General features: G+C 48.8%; 1 long non-coding RNA gene across 1 annotated transcript; it reads right to left on the bottom strand.

Annotated features, from left to right (window-relative positions):
• Positions 1–559: 559 nt before the first annotated feature.
• LOC129631408 (uncharacterized) lies at positions 560–8541 on the bottom strand. Its single transcript, XR_008704024.1, has 4 exons — positions 7750–8541; positions 5970–7340; positions 3436–3540; positions 560–681 (listed from the first exon to the last, which is right to left on the bottom strand). It is a non-coding gene; the product is annotated as an uncharacterized LOC129631408 (long non-coding RNA).
• Between the last annotated feature and the right edge of the window lie 791 nt (positions 8542–9332).

The raw sequence follows: 9332 nt of genomic DNA, 5'->3' as shown, positions 1-9332 counted from the left end.
AGACTACACGCCTGTCACCAAGGCTTCCAAGTTCTCAGGGGATGCCCATTACCTGCTTCTATCTGTTCATCTGAGAACCAGCCCATGGGGCAGCCTGCATCTCTCCATTTTCTTTTTCTTTTCTTTTTTCCTCACCCAGACGCTCTGCAGGATGAGTTTTGAAATTGACTTTGGTCTGGATGATAAGCAGTCACTGCGCCACTGAGTGCATAGGGTCACCTGGTGGTTGAGAAGCTTTGTCCTCGTTTGAAGGGACCTAGGAAGGTTGGCACCAGGGAGCCGGCAGCGGCCCTTCCCTCCTGCACGCCGGGCGCCACCTCCCTCCCGACTGCACAGGGACTAACCCTCCTGTCATGTCTTCCAGGGTTCCTTTCTTTAAAAAAAAAAAAAAAATTAAATCATGCTTTATCTTCATGAAACTGCTGGCTGGAGATGTCAGAGCAGAAATCAGCTAATTTATCTCTATTTTTAATAATTTCATTTATTTATTTTTTGGCCGTGCTGGCTCTTTTCTGCTGCACGGGCTTTTCTCCAGTTGCGGTGAACAGGGCCTGCTGTGGTGTGAGGGCTTCTTCTTGTGGTGGCTTCTCTTGTTATGGAGCATGGGCTCCGAGGTGTGCGGGCTCAGCCATTCCACGGCATGTGGGATCTTGCCAGACCAGGGTTCGAACCCGTGTATCCCTGCATTGGCAGGTGGATTCTTAACCACTTGACCACCAGGGAAGTCCCTTCCATCACTCTTTTGATGAACATTTCTTGGAATCAACTTTGAATTGACACCTTCCTCTTTACCTTTTTACTCACCTTCATTGTAAACAATACAATTATTTGTGTTGGTTATGTAATTTTTTTCTTAAAATGCATTATTACAAGGACAAACCAGTTAACACATCAGAGGGCTGGTGGCAAGGGAGGTGGTCCTATTCTGCCCCCCATCCGCCCCGGGGGCACTGCCAGACCTTCGTCTGGAGTACGGACTGCCTGAGTGTGCTGAGCACTTTGTGGACACACAATACTCGCGCAGAAGAGAACCCAGACTCCCCACCATGTCCCCGCCCCGCGTGTGTCTCTGCATGAGAGCTCCCTGAGGATAGGGCTCTGGGTCTGTCTGCTCCCTGCAGTGTCCTCCATGCCTGAACGGTGTGTGGCATGCAGTGGGTCCTCAGTGCGTATTTGCAGAGCGATGTGTGAGTGGGTGAGAGGAGGTGCTCACAGGGCCTCCCTTCCCTCCGGCCTTTCCCTCCCTAGGGCCCAGGCCACACAGGCTGCTGTGTGAGGTGGCCGTGTCCCCCCTGCCCAGAGCGTCCTCGTAATCCTTGCCATCTTCACAGCACCCTGCGATTGTGTCCCACACCCCACCCCACCCCACGCACCTCCATCTGTTGAAGCCTTGCCCCCATGGTGGTGGGATTTGCCAGTAATTCCAAGATAAGTGGGTGAGGCTCTCACGATGGGATCAGTGACCCAGGAGAAGAGGGAGAGGACACAGAGGGGAGGCCACTGTCTGTCAACCAGGATGAGAGACCTCCCCAGGACCCGACCTCCAGACTGTGAGCAGCCCTCAGTCTGCAGTCTTTGGTCATGGCAGCCTGAGCTAAGACCATGACCTCAGGATGGTCTGCAAGGTCTCAGGGCCTCCCCACCATGAGCCACACCTGCGCCTCCTCTCCCTTCCTGCTGGACCGTCCGTGTTTCCCTGGATGCACCAAGTTCTCTCCTGTCGGCGCTTCCGCAGGCTGCTCCCTCTGCCAGGATGCTCTCCCTCCATTTGCCACCCAGCTCCTTCTGGGCTCAGTTTACCCCTCAGGTGCCTGAGGATGGCCTACTGACCCCCATCTCTGCCCACCACCCTCCCCAACGCCCCAGGGCACTGTGGGGTCTCTCCTCTGTATCAGCAAGATGGGTCAGTGACAGCTTAACCCCAGAACCTTGGTGATGTCACACAATGAAGGTTTACCTCTATTTCCTTGGGGCCCTGTCTAGATAGCCAGTTAGGGCCCCGGGAGGATGGTGGCTGTACCCTGGGCTCAGCCAGGAGAGTGTCGGGAACTCAGTCCTGACCCAAAGTGCCAGAGATCACTGCCTATGGTCCACTGGCCAGAACTAACCACCTGGGCTCAGCCTACCTGGCAGGGGTGGGGGGCGCGGGCAGAAAGAAACATACAAACCCCTCTTGTTGCTCAGGAAAAGGAAAATATTAATACAACAGAATGGCCTCTGCCGTTGCCCATCATAGAATGTTCCCCACGATGTGTAACTGCTGAGTTATTGTCTGCTCGTTCCCTGCCTGAGACTGAAGTTCGTCTGGTCCCTGGCTTTCAGCTTTCCCCCTGGTTTTACCCTGGACACCTAGAATGCCCCCCACCCAGAAGGAGCGTGAAAGTTTGAGAAGGATCTAGTCAAGACTGATGGCCGCTGCTCCGAGTGGACGCCTGCTTCCCCCGGGGACACCCCGGTTTCTCAGGTGCCCTGTGCTGTGCACTGACTGCAATGGCTGTTTTCTTCACCATCTCCCCTTTGCTTCCACATCAGGGGAAGCTGTCAGGACCCACGAAATACCCTAAACACACTCCGTCTGTCCTGTCTGTTTTCCATTTTGTGTTTGTGCTGTGTTTTAGTACAATAAACAAGGTAAAAGCAATGAAGTAAACAGCGTGAGGTTTAAAGTGTTTTCAACAAGTGAACAATACCTAACTGTCCTGAGAATGCGAATCCTCAGTTTACACTGATAGCTGGAAAACAAAGTGTTTGGATGGCAGCCAGTTTTCCAGGGTGAATAAACACCTCAAAAGGGACAAATATTTTTCACAGACTGTCAGTGAAACAGAGGCTCATGTGTTTAAAAATAAATGCCTAAAAAGGGAAGAAAGAAAAGAAAGAGCAAAGAGACCCTGCTAACCTTCAGTTTCCAAATGAGCTAAAAAACAAGCTTTTATAGTTATAGTTACTGCATCCAAAGAAACGAAACTCGTTTAACTCCTCTGTACCACTACTCTCAGTGAGTTTTTCCAAAATGTCACTCTTGAGATTGAACAAGGGACTTCACTCTTAGGTCTTAGTTTCCTCGTCTGTGGAATGGAGGAAATTTTAATTCCTCATTCACAGCATAATTATGAGAACTAAAGAGGTTAATGTATGCAGAGGGCTTAGACCAGGGCGTGGCACCTGTGACATCCATATAAGTGTTAGTCATCACCACCACCACCACATCATTATCATCACCCTCACTATCGGGTCGTTACCATCATCACCACGATCGGCATTCACTATCACCATCACCAGCATCATCACCATAATCCTCATCACTATTACCATCTTCACCATCATCCCCACCATCATCACCATCAAAACATCACCATCATCACCATCAAAACCTTATCACCATCACCATCGCCACCAGCACCATCGCCATCATCATTATTGGCACTTACAAACCTCATATGATGAAAGCAATGAAAACAAGTGTCAGGAAACCATCCTCTGATTGGTGTTAGACAGTGGTCATCCAGAGAGATGCAAGCGCAACTGCTGAGCATAGACCTGAAATATGAGTATATGGTGGTTTTTCTGACTATCACCCCAGTGAGGCACAGGCATACATGTCCACACACTTCATACACCCCTGTGCTTGACTCCTTTCTGAATATTCTCCGTACTAGTACTACTGTGAGGAAGGCGACATAAAGGCAGTTGCTTGACTGGGTATTTCTCAAGAATTCACGAATTGGCAGAATGCTTCTTCTTGACCCACCATTGCCAGGGCTGCAGAAGCACATACTCCAGAATGTTGGCAGGGCCACCCTTGGGAGCAGCATTAGAAGTAGGCTGCCTGCAGGTCCCTAGTTTGTGCCTGGTTTCCCCCCAGTGTCATTATTCGTGATGCCCCAATTATGAAGTATATGATCTCTGTCATTTTAGTGGTTTCTGATCTTCTTCTTGCTCATCTTTATTTTCTAAGCTTTCAAAGGGAAACTTTTGTTGTCATTGTTCAGTCGCTCTGTCATGTCCAACTCTTTGCAACCCCGTGGACTGCAGCACGCCAGGCTTCCCTGTCCTTCACTATCTCCTGGAGCTTGCTCAAACTCATGTCCGTTGAGTCAGTGATACCACTCAACCATCTCATCTTCTGTCGGCCCCTTCTCCTCCTGCCTTCAGTCTTTCCCAGTGTCAGGAGCTTTTCTAATGAGTCAGCTCTTTGCATCAGGTGGCCAAAGTATAGGAACTTCAGTTTCAGCATCAGTCCTTCCAGTTCAGGATTGAGTTCCTTAAGGATTGACTGGTTTGATCTCCTTGCAGTCCAAGGTACTCTCAAGAGTCTTCTCCAGCACCACAGTTCAAAAGCATCAATCCTTTGGCACTCAGCTTTCTTTATGGTCCAACTCTCAAATCCCTACATGACCACTGGAAAAACCATAGCTTTGACTAGATGGACCTTTGTTAGCAAAGTAATGTCTCTGCTTTTTAATGTACTAACTAGGTTTGTCATAGCTTTTCTTCCAAGAAGCAAGCGTCTTTTAATTTCATGGCTATAGTCACCATCTGCAGTGATTTTGGAGCCCAAGAAAATAAAGTCTGTCACTGTTACCATTGTTTCCCTATCTATTTGCCATGAAGTGATGGGACCAGATGCCATGGTGTTCATTTTTTTAATGTTTAGTTTTAAGCCAGCTTTTTCACTCTCCTCTTTCACTTTCATCAAGAGACTCTTTAGTTGTTCTTCGCTTTCTTCCATAAGGGTGGTATCATCTGCATAGGTGAGATTATTGATGTGTCTTCCAGCAATCTTGATTCCAGCTTGTGCTTCATCCAGCCTGGTATTCCATATGATGTACTTTTCTTATAAGCTAAATAAACAGGGTGGAAATATACAGCCTTGACATACTCCTTTCCCAATTTAGAACCAGTCCATTGTTCCATGTCTGTTTCTAATTTGCTTCTTGACTTGCATACAGGTTTCTCAGGAGGCAGGTAAGGTGGTCTGGTATTCCCATCTCTTTAAGAATTTTCCACAGTTTGTTGTAATCCACACAGTCAAAGGCTTTAGTGTAGTCAGTGAAGCAGAAGAAGATGTTTTTCTGGAATTTTCTTGCTTTTTCTGTGATCCAGTGAATGTTGGCAATTTGGTCTCTGGTTCCTCTGCCTTTTCTAAATCCAGCTTGAACATCTGGAAGTTCTTAGTTCACATACTGTTGAAGCCTAGCTTGGAGAATCTTGAGCATTACTTTACTAGCATGAGAGATGAGTGCAATTGTGGGGTAGTTTGAACATTCTTTGGTATTGCCTTTCTTTGGGGTTGGAATGAAAATTGACCTTTTCTAATGCTGTGACCACTGCTGAGTTTTCCAAATTTGCTGACATATTGAGTGCAGCACTTTCACAGCATCATCTTTTAGGATTTGAAATAGCTCAACTTTTGTAATGAAAAGTAGAACAGTACCAGTGACAAGGTACCAACTCAAGTGCCACCTTCCCCAGAGATGGTTTCCTGCTCCCCTAGCATGAATCTCTCCAGGCAGAATCTTCTCCAGCCTGTCCATAGCAGGCTGGTGTTAAATATTGGCTACCAAGCAGGAAGCTGATCAGCCCCACCCCCAGCTCTTTGTGTAAAGCTGATCCTACTAGTGATGGTGGAAACTGAACCACGCCTACGGTAGACATAACACAGAGACCTCCTCCAGAGTGTGGTCCCCTTTGGTGGGGAGCGTAAGGCAGGGCTTGCACAGGAGAACTTGGGCTGGCTCCATCAGCTTGGTGCTTCCACCCAGCAACATCTCTCCATGTGGGAACGGAAAAATATTAACTCAGGAACCCATGCCTATTAGTGAATCGCTGTGTCTGCAACTTTATGCTCATTAGAGTTTTAATAAACTCCTGCCTGTTTTTATAGGGATTTTTTTCCACCACCTTTGAACTACTTGTAAACAATAAAGTGCCCTCTTCACACAGGTTGGCCCAATGGGAAGACTGACCTTATTTTCACTCTCCTCCTGAGAGTGATGATGCGGCCCCATGAGCCAGGGACACTATGATCAAATGAGAGATGGACTTCAGCCTCTGCGGTGACCCCCGTAAGAGGAAGCAACTGGACATTTCCTCTGCACGTTGTCTTTTGCAAAGATACAAGTAAGGAATATCTGTCCTGGATTGTTTTTCCTTCTTTGAATGCCAGAAAAACTTGCTAAGTTTAAGGGAAATAGAAGGGGGAAAAAAAAACTGTATTATTAAGTTTTAATGGATAATGGTGGGTCTTTGGTCAAACCAACCAAAGACCCACATCTGCCGTGGCCACGACTGTCTTCATACCTAGAGGCCTGAGCACACTTTGGGGTACAGGTCTCAGATACGCTGACTCTTGGGGCTGACATGCTGAATGCCCCCCATTCCCTGGGTAGTGGCGCTGGCCTGGGTGCATGTGCGTCACGAGTCCCCTCGCTGTTGCAGGAACGCTCGTGCTGTCTCTTCCCTGAGGTTTGACTTTGTCAGGAACTGCTGGAGACACCTTCCCCGATCGCCCGTGTGGCGCTCTGTTTCGTCACCTGCTGTTCCTGCTTGTTTACCTGTTGATTTTCTGTTTTCCCACCTGGAGTGTAGACCCCATGAGGGCAGGGATTTGTCGTTGTAGTTTTGTTTCTGAATGAACAACTTGGTAGGTTACAGTGTAAAATGCTCCCGTTCTTAAAGGCACAGTGCTCCATGCATCGCAGGAGACCAGGCTGCGTAGTCTCTAAGTCCCCTTCTGGTTTTGTGATCCCAACATTCAGGTCCCAGGTCTCATTTAAAACCTCTTTTTTCCCTCCTTCTGAACAGAATCCACAGTACTAGACTCAAATCCACCTCCCTCAGATAACCTCTCCCTCACCCTCTCTGATCCTGCATCTGGTGCTCAAACATATATGGAGCGCCACTGCGTGCCACGCTGGGCTGCAGGGTCTGTGTGAACAGTGTCCTCTCGACACACGGGCCGCCCCTGTGGAACAGAGCCCAGGTGCAGGGAGTGAGGGCCTCTCGGAGCAGTGTGGGTTAGGACTGCCCTCCCGTCACCGGCTCCTGTTCTAGACTGAGGGACTGTCCTGTGAGTGGTACCCAAACCATCCTGGTGCTCATTTCCCCAGGCCATCTGTGTGTTTAAGATTCTGTCCTTCACTCCAACGGGAGCCCTACAGAGTATCTCCCAGGCCAGAAGCTACTAGGTGGGGCTTTCTCTGCTTCAGATAAAATCACGCTGCCTCTACCGTCCACGATTCCATCCAGCATGAGGGCGAGGAAAATTGCTGAGTCACAGCTGCCTTCAGAGGGGGCTGATGAGCAGACAAAAGGTAGACGTTTTGGAAGAAAGAGCCCTGTTCAAAAAACGAGGGAGGAAACATCCCTGTTATTGATTTCTTAGAATCGTAGTCCATTTCACCAAGGGTGCTGACAATATTGCATAGAAATATTAGATGTTCCGAAATCAACGCCTAATACCCTGCCAGACAGACCCAGCTTCTGACTAGTCCATCATGCACACTCACACACTCTCACACTCACCGACTTAACCAAGCTGTTATACACACACACTCCAAGAGATATTATCAACCTAAGTCACCCTCCCATCTTTTTTCAATCTCTGAAAAGCTGCATTTACCAAAATAAGCAAAACATGTGCGGTATGGAATCCACCTTGTTGAAGGGCTGGGTTTTATTGGTCACCCGGTAAATCAAAACACATGGAAAAGTGCTACATTTAGGAACACGCTGCGACTGTATTACCCCTCGTCTTACTGGTTCATCTCTAATCGGAACCAGCTGGCAATAAAGACGCGAGTTCATGGGAATCCACCCTTTGTTGAAAGCAGGGCCGGGTGGATGCTGGAAGCCGATGAGCACAATGAAAACAGCTGTAATTGACTCTTGAGGTCAGGCCCTGGGTAGAACTCGGGGACAGAGGTGATGCTACAGCTGGTGCATACAATGCTGGACTCCTGGTTACCTGTAACTGTGTACAGAGGAGCCAGAGAGGATGGCGCCGCTTAGGAGGCTCCCTGCTCCCCGCTCGTGTCTGACCCCACTGACCTGGCTCAGGCAGCTCTGGTATCTCACAGTTACCCTGGGCTGCTTGTTGACAGTGGTCACCATCGTGGTGATGATGGTGCTCATGACGGTGGTGATGATGATGACGATGGCAGTGGTGGGATGACCATGGTGGTGGCGACTAGGGCGGGATGATGCTGTTAATGGTGATGATGGTGATGACGATGGTGGTGGTGGTGATGGTGGGGTTGCTGGCGGTGACGGTGATGGTGGCACCAGTCAGAAACAGCAGACAGGCTGCCCAAAGCACGTGGAACGTCTCCACATCAAAGCGCTGTAGTGTTAATTGCATGGGCCTCATAACCTTGATAGCATTAATCGAACTCTTTCCTTCTTTCCTTGTGATTTATCTATTTTAAACACTCTTTCCCCCAAACAAGGAAACTGACTTCTGGATTCTAGAAATGGAACATGCACACGCGCGACCCCAACTCCGCTTCCTGTTGCTAATCAGCTCAGGGCTCCACCCTTTGGAAAATGGTGATGCATTAGGAGGGTCTGTGGGATATTTTTAGCACCTGACACCAGCCTATCTCTTCCTCTCCCTGCAGGCCTGTGTGATGTGTACTGTTTAATCAACACACTTTAGTTAATTGTACAGACAGACTTTTTTTTGACAAGTCTGCTAATACTTTGAGATCTGCAGGGGGTTCAGCGTCAGGGTTGGGACTGTCCGTCTAGACCTGGGCCAGAGCACACACTGTACACACGGGCTGCCCTTCCTCCTGGGCCCAGAGCAGGCCTCAGTGACACTCTCACAAAAAATCTGCAGCTCATTTCTTCTTGACACAGGATGTCTGGGATTCAGTACCAATTGCTGGAAGCTGGTGAGATGAAATTGATCTGTCATCCCTAGAGATGTTGTAATAAAAATAACACCAGGTCTTTTCATTTCATACTTAATCCCTTGGCTCCCACTGGCCCCGTAGTGAAAGTCAGGGGCTGATTAGAACGCACCACATTTCTGCATCATGAACATAGGAGGATTTTAACTGTTTTGGTGGTCAGCACTCTGAACCCTGCTCATTAAATCTGTCTAGGAGAACTACTGTTTGGAATCATACAACAGACTCACTTCTCTCTGGTGGTAAAGACGGCGACATTGTATGCACGGACAGGCCTTGAAGTCCCTATGTGTGCCCTGCTCACAGCACCTAGCCGAGAGAATGCCCTCCCCAGAGCACTGCCCCTCCTTGGCATGAGCGGCACTCCACTTTGCTGTTGGCTGTGAGCTTCGTGAGGGCAGGGCCTTAGTCTGCCTG

Source organism: Bubalus kerabau, chromosome 17, assembly GCF_029407905.1.
Source record: "Bubalus kerabau isolate K-KA32 ecotype Philippines breed swamp buffalo chromosome 17, PCC_UOA_SB_1v2, whole genome shotgun sequence".
Lineage (NCBI taxonomy): Eukaryota > Metazoa > Chordata > Mammalia > Artiodactyla > Bovidae > Bubalus > Bubalus kerabau.
This window is presented reverse-complemented; position numbering and strand designations above follow the sequence as displayed.